Consider the following 13,159-nt stretch of genomic DNA (forward strand, 5'->3'; position numbering starts at 1 on the left):
CTCTCCGATGGCCTTTCTCTCCGCATCGCCAACACGCCAGCTCCGCCGTGGTCCTGGTCCTCTCCCTTGGCGTCGCTCGGGCCTTCAGCACCCTCTCTCCCGCCTCCGCGGCGGCTGGGTGGGTATCTTCTGAGGCCTCGAAGTTTCTTAACTTGGCCTTGAACTTTCCCAGCGTCATTTCCGCTGAACCGTGTGTTACCAGGAGTGTGAACGGTTTGTATAGCTCCGGTAGTCCTCTCATCACCATCGCCATCATTAACCCATCGCTTGGTGCTTCTCCTGCACTCCTCAATGGCGTCATGATCTGCTCAGCTCTGATGATGTATTCGGTCACAGTCTCTGTGTGCCCCTTCTTCAGGGCTGTTAGTGCTATGTAGAGGGCCACGACTCGGGGTCTTCATTGCCCGATATAATGATCTCTCAACACCCCCAGGCTTTCTCGGCCTTTGTCTTTAGTGTCGCGGAATATCAGCCCCAAGCTTGTGTCGTCGAGCAGCGGCGCTAACTCACAGTACGCGTCTGCGTTACGCTGGTCGTCCAGGGCTTGTTCTTCCGCCGTCAGTGGTCCCATGGGGGCTGTCAAGATCGTCGTCTTCAGTCCCGCACCGTGCATGCAGCATAACATGCGCTCTTCCCAGAGCTCGTAGTCCTCTGCTTTTCCATTGAATGAGGGCCATTTGCTCCTTCCCTTGGTCGCCATCCTCTTGGTTGATGGTAGGTGTAACTGAGGGGTACAATTCCCTGACTGTATTGATAAGTATGGTATTATTAAACCACTACCTCTTGTACTTTAACTTCTGGCCATCCAGTACATGATATAGATATGATGAACACTTTCCCACCTGATGAAACGAAGTCCACACAAATGTATAAATCGAATATTTTATATAGCAAAGGGTATATACAACGTTCACTTAATGACATTTATGATTTGAAATGCACTTGTATGGCAAATGAGTATTCGTAGGTAAATCAACATTGAATGTCCAATCTCTGGTTACGCAGGGAGCAAGTATACAACCTGGTTCTTTAGGGAACTATAGCGATGGTACTTAAATGATTATAGCTGGATACACTAAAGGGGGGTCCCGCTGGTTGTAAGACAGTAGGGGGGGGGGGTTAGAAGAGTATCCCATCCCGGTATCCCATCTGGCCGACGATTTCTTGGGAGAATTCAGAGTCCTGAACACGGTGCCCACAGAACCTCGGTCCGCAGATGAATACAGCTGGACCCTCTGGTGGACGGTAGCTGCCGGTCCACAACGAAGAGACGTGAGGCGACCTCACTCGGGGTAGAGCGCCGTCTCACCTGGACTCCTCTCGGGGGGGTAGTTCCAACACTCAGCAGTGTTGGCTGTTATCCATGGAATAATCAAAGCACCCAAAGCATGTAGATAATCCAAGCCGTGGAAGGCTCGCCGTCGTCCGGGTAAAGTAATCCAATGTACAGGTCCACTCGTCCTGGCCCGGAGCTCCTCGGATGCAAGCACCACACGTGGTCTGCCCAGCCTGGTTAAGACTCCAGATAACGTCAGGAACGATGGGGGTACTGCTCACGTTATAACTCTAACCGAACGATGCACCATACATAATAGACTATTATTAGCTTAATAGAAATACGTCCAACTCGACGGTATAGTGCCAAACTATGACAATTCAACTATTAATCCACACGATATCTCAATGCCTATTCTGAGGCCAAGTAGGCCTTACTGCACCACACGTGCGTCGTGGGTGAGGCTTCGCGTCTGTTACTTAGTTGGAGGGTAAAGAACTAATGGACTAAAAGGAAAGTTCTACTTTACTTGCACCATATATATATGCGCTGTGAACAAATAGTACCATTCGTATTTCGCCAGACGTATTCCTACGCGGAACCGGGCTTGCCACGACATGTTGGTCGGCACGATTGAACTTGGACCTAGGGGTATGGCTGCTGGCGCCAGGTTCTCGTCCAATGGTAGAATGAAACTATTATGGGCTGTTAGTAGACTAAAGGGATATTCAGTGCATATTGTACAAGGAATATACAGGGGATATCAAACGATATACAAATACTATTAAATATATATATATAAATAAATATATATATTCGGTTTAATCTGATCCTTCACAACAGCCGCCCCCTAATTAGTCCCACCTAATTAGCTAAGCAGAGACAGATTAACCGCACTGTCTACCACTCAAGGTCCGCTGTAAGGGTCAGTCAACTCACAAAGTCATGGGGTCATGGTCATCATCGATAGTGTCTGGGAGTCGGGGCAGTTCTATTAGCCTCGCCACGGGTCGTGTGTAAGTTCGCCCTTGGACGAGCACTTCAGCTGCTCGGACCTTGCCATCGGCACCGGTGATTACTTTGCTTACGCGGCCAGCCGGCCACATAGCTCTGGGTAGTGACTGGTCGATAATCATGACGACTGTTCCTTCTGTCAAATTGTCTCTCTCTTTTACCCACTTCTGGCGGGTCTGTAGAGACGGTAGGTAGTGGAGTAGGAAGCTGCTCCAAAACTTGTCAGCTAGCACTTGACTGTACCTCCACATTCTTCGCCGTTCGCTTCTTCAGGCCTGTACATTGTCTGGGGTAGCGCGGGGTCCAGCCGCCCCATTAAGAGTGTGTTGGGGGTGACTGGGTCGACATCTGCTATATCACTGGAGACGTAACCGAGGGGCTTGGAGTTCAATACTCCCTCGATCTCCGTGAGGACTGTCATTAGGACTTCCTCCGCCACAGTCTGGGCCCCAAGCACGGCGTACAGGGCTGTCTTTATAGAACGTACTTCTCTTTCCCAGGTTCCACCGAAGTGGGGTGCGTTCGGGGGATTAAACTGGAAGTCAATCTGGGATGGAGCGAGGTGGGTCTTAAGTTCTGGGCCCATAGCTTGGAAGCTCTCTCTCAGCTCTCTTTCTCCGCCTTTGAAGTTTGTCCCGTGATCAGACAACAATGTAGACGGTTTTCCTTTCCGTGATGTGAATCTTCGGAAGGCCATAAGGAATGAGTCTGTGCTCATGGTCGGAAGGAGCTCGATATGTATCGCTCTGGTGGTCATGCATTTGAATACAATACCCCACCGCTTCTCGGTTCCTCTTCCTCTCTTTATATACAACGGGCCAAAACAGTCCATGCCTGTGGAGTGGAATGGCTTGTCGCCGAGTCGGAGGCGACAGGGGGGTAGGTCAGCCATCCGTGGTATGCTGGGCTGCGCGCGCCACTTTCGGCAGTCTAGACAGGTTCGCTGGAAGCGTCGCACCGCTTCTCTTCCTTGAAGTATCCAATAGCGACGTCTGATCTCCGCGAAGACTCTCTCTGCTCCTGCGTGGTGTACATCCTCGTCGTATTTCTTTATGATCAGCTCTGTGACCTTGTGTCGGCTGTTCAAGACTATCGGGTACTTAATGTCATCCGGTAGATCGGGGGCTCTCCGCAGGCGACCACCCACTCTGATGAGATTATGGGCGTCACTCTCGGGTGCCAGGTGGAGCAGTCTGCTGTCTGATGGGACGGGCTTTCCTCCCTGTAGACAGTCTAGCTCATCGGGGAACGAGTCTCTCTGGGCTCGTTGTAGTAGAAGAAGTTCTGCTTCTTCGTAGTCAGCTGCTGAAATGTCAGTGGTGGACTGACTCTCTGGGTGGTGCCACAGGAATGTCTTTAGTTGCGCACTCTGTAGGGTAATGCAGTCATCTATGTTGGGGTCTGTGGAGGCGACTGTGCTTAGTCCACAGAACATAGGTTTCTTGTTCTCAGCCTCCTCTTTACTTGCTTCCCGTGGGGTGGGCGTAGGCCACTCTTCTTCCGGGAGCTTGAGGAATTCTGGTCCGTCACTGTAGATGTTGCGACGGGTGAGGTCATCTAGGGACATTCCCCGGGTGATGACGTCAGCTGGGTTGTGTTTGGTGTCCACATACCGCCAGCTCGCTGCTTCTGTTAACTCTTGAATCTCGGTGACTCTGACTCCCACGAAGACTTTGTATCTGCATGAATCAGACTTGATCCATGTGAGTACTGTCGTGGAATCTGACCACAAGATTGTTCTGTGCACCGGAATGGTGAGTTCACGTTGGATTAACGTGGCTAGATGCGCTCCTGCTAGGGCTGCGCAGAGCTCTAGACGCGGGATAGATTGTTGCTTTCGTGGGGCTATTCTTGAGCGAGCCAGGATGAAAGCAGTGTGTATCTTTCCTCCCTTCTCTTGGGCACGCAAGTAGGCCACCGATCCATAGGCTACTTCGGAGGCGTCGCTGAAGACGTGTAGATCAATCTTGCATGTCTCTGGCCTCACTGTGGATGGGAAGTAGCTGCGGCGTATATTGACGCCTGGGAGTGAGCGGAGTTCCGTCTCCCACTCTCTCCATGTGGAGGCAAGGTGTGCGGGTATTGGGTCGTCCCAGCCCTGGTCCTTGTCCCATAGTGCTCGTACAATCATCTTTGCCCTGGTGGTGTAAGGTAGAATACATCCCAACGGGTCATATTGTCTGGCGAGTGTTCTGTACACACTCCGTCTGGTGGTCGGTGTCGCCGTCGACCTTCCCTGCTCTGGAGTCAGGGGTTTGTGTCTATAGTGGAGCGAGTCTGTTTTGAAGCGCCAGACTAGTCCTAGTGTCATTTCTTGGGCTTCTCCTGGGATGGTCGCCATCCAGGTCTCGCTGCTGGCAGCCTTGTCCGCGGGGGAGAGGCTGCGCAATACGTGCGGGTCACTGCTGGCCCACTGCCTGAGATCAAAGCCGCCTTTGATCAGAGAGGCGCGTAGCTTGATTAGGAGAGCCTCGGCTTCTTCTTGAGTCGAAACGCTTTGTAAACAGTTGTCCACGTAGAAACTGTTCTTCACACTGTGTCGGACCTCTTCATCTGCTGCTGGGTCCTCTGCGACGTGTTTCTGTAGTGCAAATGTAGCACAGCACGGGCTGCATGTGGTTCCGAAGGGGAGTACTTCCCACTGGTAGATGGCTGGGTTCTCATCTCCGATCCTCTCTCTCCATAGGAACCGCAGCAGGGGCTTGTCCTCATCCACTAGTCTCACCTGCAGGAACATCCCTTTGATATCCCCGCTGATAGCCACCTTGTCTTGGCGGAAGCGCAGTAGCACGCCTAGTAGGGAGGGGCCGAGTGTGGGGCCGGGCAAGAGCTCTTTATTCAGATTTTGGGATCCGATCTGGTAGCTGCAGTTAAACACAATGCGATCCTTGCCGTTGTGGTGGACCTTGTGATGCGGCACGTACCATGATTCGGTCGTCTGATCGGCCTCTTTAATGTCAATCTTTGTCACGTGTCCCGCTGTGATTAGCTTCTCAATCTCAGCGCGGTACACACTCTCTTGAGCGGGGTCTTTGGCTAGGCGCCGCTCTGTGTTCAATAGATAGCGCTCCGTGGCGTCTTTCTTTGCGTGAAAGGTGGGCATTCCCTCTCGCCTCAGGAGTGGAGTTGCGTATCTCATCACTCCGCCGACTGTGACTCTCTTTGTCCCTTGCTCGAGTAGGTTGATGGCGTAAATGTCTTCTTTAGAACGAATATCTTTCTTTTCGTTCTTAAAGGGCATTGTCTCTAGTGTCCATAGCCTCTCGACATGCTGCAGGAGAGTGGTGTCTTCTTCTGTCGTTCTGGAGTGGAGGCAGCTAGTGGCTGCTGTTCGGTTGAGAGATTTAGCGAGGGGGCCTTGTAGTGTCCACCCTAGGCGGGTCTCGACTGCTGCAGGACAGCCTCGGGGTCCTGTATGGACCCGGTCAATCGGGACTATAAGTTCTGCATGGTCGGAGCCTATCAGCAGGGTCGGGGTGGCGCCGTCTATGAGCGGGATAGGTAGTTGACGCAGGTGCACTTATTTATCCATCTGCTTGGCGATGGGGTAGGTGTACTGCGATAGTCCTATTTCTTGGCTGGTGAAAGCATTTGTAATCTTATACCGTCGCTCTGGCTGCCCGCTTGCTGCGATGGTGAAGGAGACATTCTCGCCCTTTATCGTCTTTAAATCTCTTCTTATTGTCCGAATCGTCATTTGGTTCTCGCTCCCCCGCAGTCCCAGCTGGGCCGCAGCGGACGCGAGCAGAAGGGTCTTCTCTGACCTGTCATCAAGGACGGCGTAAGTGTCCATGACTTTATCTTGGTAGCTCAATGTCACACGGACTACCTTTAAGAGCACTTGGGCGCCGCTGCTGCTGGCGGGGTCAATGTACATGACACTTGCCTTGGTGCCGCTCGATGGTGCAGGTGAAGGCCGTCTTCTGTTACTGTCGTGTAGTATATCTAGATGGGCTCCGTCGCACCGACTGCACCTTTTCTTTAGGCGGCATTCGGCTGCCATGTGACTGCGCGCACATCGGTAACAGCGCCTGTTGGACTTTATCCATTGACTCACTTCTTCTGCATTCATCTTTGTGAACAGGTCACATTGTGACAGCCAGTGTTCTTTCTCACAGTAGGGGCACACCATCTTCCACTTCTCTTTTCTCGAGGGGGTACTGTGGCTCTTACTGCTCGGTACTGACTCTGATTGGTGCATGACAGTCACCGATCTTCTTCCATCATTTATTCTCCTGGGTCCCTCTCTGGAGCTTGGCGTGCTCCGCCCGAACGTATCCAGTCGTAAGCTGCTGACTTCTCTCGCCAGGAAGTCGGCTAGATCAAGGAGGGATGGTTCGGGGCCGTTAGGATCCCGGTAGTCTCTCTGCCGCCTAAAACGCTCTTGTCTTGCGGGTGGCAGCTTCTCTAGAATCCTCTCGACGTTAGAGTTGGCGTATAGCTCGTGCATGCCCTTTTCCCGTTGCGCTCCCAGCATCCCTACCAGGGACTGCACTTTGATTGACAGGTCGTCTAATGAGCGATTGTCTGTTGCTGGGGGTAGGCGATCAATATGCCTTATCTCTTGGATTACGTAATCCCATATACGTCCATATCTCTGGTCCAGCGCTGCTAGGGCTGCGGTGTATGGGGTCGTAGAGGTGGCATAGGCTAGCGCTATATTGTGCGCTTGCGGTACTTTCAGGTGCTTCAGTAATATTGCATACTTGTGGCGTTCATCAGCGACATCCACCATCATTGTCTCTAAGCACATCCGGAGCTCCGTGTACTGTGCTCGATTCTCATAGGTGAAGTCTGGAAACGACGGCGTGGCAATGTATGACGCCGTGGATGGCTGATACATCGGCGAGCGTTGGGGGAGAGACCTCCTAGGCGAGTCTCCTCTTGCGCCTCTCTGTGGGCTGGTACCGACAGGGTACCATGGCCCGCTGGTCCAGGTGCTATTCCTCGGGGCTGGTCGTGCGTCGTGCTCACCCGTGAATAGAGTCGGGGGTCTGTAGCGCAGCGCCGCGGGGGTATAGCCTGGGCTGTACTGGACCTCCTGGTCCGGTGGAGTACTGTGCTGTCGTCGGGCTTGGTTCTCCTCCTCTCCCTCTTCTTCTTCTATCAGGTCCTCTAGATCCTGTAATCGTTTATTTAGCTTCTCCGCAGTGTATGCCGCTCCTTCCTTGTAGCTGGGTCTCGCTTGGACCGGTCTGGGAAGGGGGTCTGCGGGGGGTATAGGCTTGGTCTGTTGGTCAAGTTCAGGGTCGCTTGCTCGGTTGGGAGATGCTGCCCTTGACTGTTGTCTCGACGAGTTCCTTGAACCCCTGGCGGAGGGAGAGGGTGTTGCCTTGAGGATCAGCTGCTCCATTAGCTGCGCTTGTAACTTGTCGCGCTCGACTTCGCGCTTGGTGAGATCTGCTTCTCTTTGGGCACCGGCAGCGGCGCGCTGGGCGTCGGCCCGGTCTCTTGCCATATTCTCTTCCGTCTGAAGGCGTCTCATCTCCAGGCGTATGCGCTCTTCTTCGCTCCGTTGCTGTGTCTGGAGTCGATCGCGTTCACCCTGAAGTCGATCGCGTTCACCCTGAAGTCGATCGCGTTCGGTAGAGGCTGTCAGGCTGACGAGGAACGCCTGTTGTAGCATCCTCTCCGCTTCGCTGGGGGAAGACGGTTGTGGAGGTGAGCCGCTCCTGGGTGAGCCGCTCCTGGGTGTACTCGTTGGGGAGTCCTGGAGCTCTATTTCCTCGGCGCTCTCCCCCTCTTCTTCCGTGCAGAGTTCCCTCTCTGTAGGGTTGTCTTCCTCCCGGGGCTGGTCGGGAACTACTTCTTCGGTATTGGCGGGGGGTAAGGGCATGTCAGCTCCCTCCTGGTCCCCACCGTGAGCTTGGTCAGTTACATTAGAACCCACTAGGGCTTCTGTGGTCGGGGAAACCTGGTCGTTAAGGTCAGACATAATTTTACTTTCTACTTTTACCGCGTTTACCGTTTGTCGAAGGCTAGGTAGTTGACTGACAGCGTAATCCTCTAAGTACTGAGGTGGCTGTCGTCTGCGCTGCGGGCGTTCTACGTTAGGAGGACCGTTTCGTGGAGTGTTCATCATAGGCCATTTTAATATTAATAACACTATATTAATATTACACTAGTTACCATCCGGCTCGAAGGACCAATTGTAACTGAGGGGTACAATTCCCTGACTGTATTGATAAGTATGGTATTATTAAACCACTACCTCTTGTACTTTAACTTCTGGCCATCCAGTACATGATATAGATATGATGAACACTTTCCCACCTGATGAAACGAAGTCCACACAAATGTATAAATCGAATATTTTATATAGCAAAGGCAGTGGCGGCCGCTGGGTACTTCGCCACTAGGGGCGCTATACCAAATATTTTGCGAACATGTACAGTACAGTACTGTACCACGCAAGACTCATGGCAAGACGTGAGCGATTCGACTCACGCTCACGGCAATGAATCGGCTCTTATGAACGAGTCGCTCAGCTGTTACTACAACAACACACAACCAGTCAAATAAAGTATAGTCTAGACTCTAATTCACAACTTGAAACACAATATAAATAGAAAAGTTAGAAACAAAACTCGCCCGTCTCCAAACACAGGCAGATCTCTCCCTCTCTCCTTCTCTCTCTCACACACAGCACGACGTGGAATCGATTCGTTACACAATCAGACCTATTATATACCAAGAATAACTTCAGTATGAGTACAGGGCTGTACACATATTTTGCATATTGTTAAACGAGCCAAGGCTAGCTATTAAACTATCGATATGAATCGAAAATCTGGGACCCTGATGTAAACAAGACAAACGTCTTTCTCTGGTCTGCATCCCCTTAACAATTGTGTGTATTGAGCCGTACTGTATTGTACCCATTCTGCAATCTGTTAATAAAGTTCTCATTCATTCATTCATTCAAACATAGACGATATTGAACAAGCCATAATCCACGTATTTTCAATCCGAGAGAGCTGCAGTAGTTAAATCAATGAGCCATCGATAAATAAACAATCAGCAATGTCTCGCTTCATGAATGGCCAGCAGTAGTACTGCTCCTAAAAAAACTATTTACAACCGTTAACGTTAAGAAGAGAGAGAGAGAGAGAGAGAGAGAGAGAGAGAGAGATTTCTTCAACCTCGAACCTAAATTCCTTAGCAACCCGTGTTACCAAGTAAACAAATCACAGAACGATAGCCAGTTAGCCCGCACCAGCCTAGTAGTACTACTAACGTTAGCTCCCAGAACGATAGCCAGTTAGCCCGCACCAGCCTAGTACTAGTACTAACGTTAGCTGCCAGAACGATAGCCAGTTAGCCCGCACCAGCCTAGTACTAGTACTAACGTTAGCTCCCAGAACGATAGCCAGTTAGCCCGCACCAGCCTAGTACTAGTACTAACGTTAGCTGCCAGAACGATAGCCAGTTAGCCCGCACCAGCCTAGTACTAGTACTAACGTTAGCTCCCAGAACGATAGCCAGTTAGCCCGCACCAGCCTAGTACTAGTACTAACGTTAGAGAGAGAGAGAGAGAGAGACTCACTGTTTAGTTGAAACGTCCAGGGCAGGAGAGCTTGATATCCGCCATATAGCTTGTTAGCCAAGTGTTAGCTCAGCTGAGCTCGTCGACGTTAGCACAACACTCAACAAGTACATTCCTTTGTCCATTTCCGCTCGAACAGACTGCAAACTACCTGGCGTTCTATCGCCATGCTCTAAGACAAACTCTAACCTTAACCAACTTTGAAAGAGTGCCTAAGCTTAACAGTCTAAAGAAAGAACTTGCAGTCACGGCACGGCACGCTCTAAGACAAACAACAGCTAGAAGCTAGAATTGGAACATTAGAAATTGGATTCGGCCAATCAGAGATCGTCTCTGTGAAATTCTGCCATGGAAAAAAATACTGGCGTCGGCCAATCAGAGAGCGTCTCCGCGAAATGCGGCTATGGAAATTCTCACGGAAGTTCACGCTGCTTTCTAGACCGCTTCAAATCGCGCTCGGATTCCAACATAATAGTCATATTTCAACGCACAACGCCGTATGCACTGATTGGCTGTGACGGAGACAGCGATCAAACTGTGACGCGCAGTCAGAGCGCTATCGCTTCTTGCCCGGGCGAGAAAAAAAAAAAAAAAAAACGTGATGTCACTTCCTGCTCTGGAAAACGCTGTTTTTTTAATTTAGATAATAACGTTATATTGTGCATTGGAAATACAAACATACTTAAAATGAGTAAATATTATTCATTTGAAACATGTTTATATTATTTATAGGGCTATAAAACAAAAAACAAAAAAGTTTTTTTTTCTTCTTCTCTCATTTAACAGGTGGGTCGGCGCCCTAGCGCCACCAGTGGCGAGCCGCCACTGAGCAAAGGGTATATACAACGTTCACTTAATGACATTTATGATTTGAAATGCACTTGTATGGCAAATGAGTATTCGTAGGTAAATCAACATTGAATGTCCAATCTCTGGTTACGCAGGGAGCAAGTATACAACCTGGTTCTTTAGGGAACTATAGCGATGGTACTTAAATGATTATAGCTGGATACACTAAAGGGGGGTCCCGCTGGTTGTAAGACAGTAGGGGGGGGGGGTTAGAAGAGCCGCTGGCGGTATCCCATCTGGCCGACGATTTCTTGGGAGAATTCAGAGTCCTGAAGACGGTGCCCACAGAACCTCGGTCCGCAGATGAATACAGCTGGACCCTCTGGTGGACGGTAGCTGCCGGTCCACAACGAAGAGACGTGAGGCGACCTCACTTGGGGTAGAGCGCCGTCTCACCTGGACTCCTCTCGGGGGGGTAGTTCCAACACTCAGCAGTGTTGGCTGTTATCCATGGAATAATCAAAGCACCCAAAGCATGTAGATAATCCAAGCCGTGGAAGGCTCGCCGTCGTCCGGGTAAAGTAATCCAATGTACAGGTCCACTCGTCCTGGCCCGGAGCTCCTCGGATGCAAGCACCACATGTGGTCTGCCCAGCCTGGTTAAGACTCCAGATAACGTCAGGAACGATGGGGGTACTGCTCACGTTATAACTCTAACCGAACGATGCACCATACATAATAGACTATTATTAGCTTAATAGAAATACGTCCAACTCGACGGTATAGTGCCAAACTATGACAATTCAACTATTAATCCACACGATATCTCAATGCCTATTCTGAGGCCAAGTAGGCCTTACTGCACCACACGTGCGTCGTGGGTGAGGCTTCGCGTCTGTTACTTAGTTGGAGGGTAAAGAACTAATGGACTAAAAGGAAAGTTCTACTTTACTTGCGCCATATATATATGCGCTGTGAACAAATAGTACCATTCGTATTTCGCCAGACGTATTCCTACGCGGAACCGGGCTTGCCACGACATGTTGGTCGGCACGATTGAACTTGAACCTAGGGGTATGGCTGCTGGCGCCAGGTTCTCGTCCAATGGTAGAATGAAACTATTATGGGCTGTTAGTAGACTAAAGGGATATTCAGTGCATATTGTACAAGGAATATACAGGGGATATCAAACGATATACAAATACTATTAAATATATATATATAAATAAATATATATATTCGGTTTAATCTGATCCTTCACAACAGTAGGCGTAGCTTTAGCTCTTGTTGGCCTAGCGTCTAGCCACGCGGTGCTCCCGGTGCTAACCTAGCCTATACTTTAGCTAAGCTTGCTACCCTTATTATTTCGCCCCGGCGCGATCTGGGCCCATAACCTGTTGACAGAATCTGGCTATGGGGCGACAATAATGTGGTCAAGAGGCATGGTTTAGAACTATCTTTAGCCTTTGGCGTGGTTTATTCATTCACATGTTAAACAGCAGTTCTAGAGTTCTCCTCTCACTGAGAGGCAGGTGGAGAAGAGGTAGAGGGGGAGGAGACATCTCTTTATATACTCGCCACCTGGTGGTATCATGAGTGGCTCCGCCTAGAGCGCCCTCTAGTGGAAACAGTTATATTATGCAGTTAGACAGTTACTTGCAATCCTACATAGAACCTCTAACTTCAACAATTATTATTATTATTATTATTATTATTATTTTATGGAGGAGAATTCTTTTCAAGCTTCATTTTGCTCATCCAATTATGCCATAGCCAGGCTGGGGTTAAATGAGAATGGTCAGAAAGAGCTGAAAGAGGGACAAAAAAGCACAAGCGGAGGAGCTCAACAAAGAAGCAGAGGCAGCAGCCAGGCAGAACAACACAGAGGAATTGTACAACATCACCAGACAGTTGGCTGGTAAGAACAAGAGCTTTAGCCGACCTATCAGAGACAAACCTTCTCACCAAACAGTCCCAACAACTGGAGCGCTGGAAGGAACAGTTTTAGGAAATCCTCCTCCAGACATCCCCCCCAGACATTGAAGAAGCGAGACAAGACCTAAACATCAACTGTGATACGATATCTTTATTATTATCATTATTATTATTTTATTTAACCTTTATGTAACCCGAACCCTTAACCAGGCTATTATGACAAATTCTTATTTACAATGACGCCCTGGTGAGAGGACCTCAGGGGAAATAGATAAAAGTACTGGACACGGATGATACATACATCACAGAGGTGAGGGAAATAATTAAATCACATGACAAACAAACAACCAAATAAAATGACATGGTATGTAAGACATGAAGCAGAATGTCAGTTAAAAGGCTGGGTGACAGTTGCAGGTTGATTTGATTTGATTTTATTACGGATCCCCATTAGCTGGTGCCATGGCAACCAGCTAGTCTTCCTGGGGTCCACACAAAAAAACATACAAAAACAATTATTGCAAAGCAGAATTATTAAAAGCCAGTACTCAACATACAATACACAATGAAACTAACAATTAAGATGGCTAAAATTACAT

This window comes from Notolepis coatsorum (genome assembly GCF_963971535.1).
Source record: "Notolepis coatsorum genome assembly, chromosome: 10".
In the NCBI taxonomy this organism is placed as follows: domain Eukaryota; kingdom Metazoa; phylum Chordata; class Actinopteri; order Aulopiformes; family Paralepididae; genus Notolepis; species Notolepis coatsorum.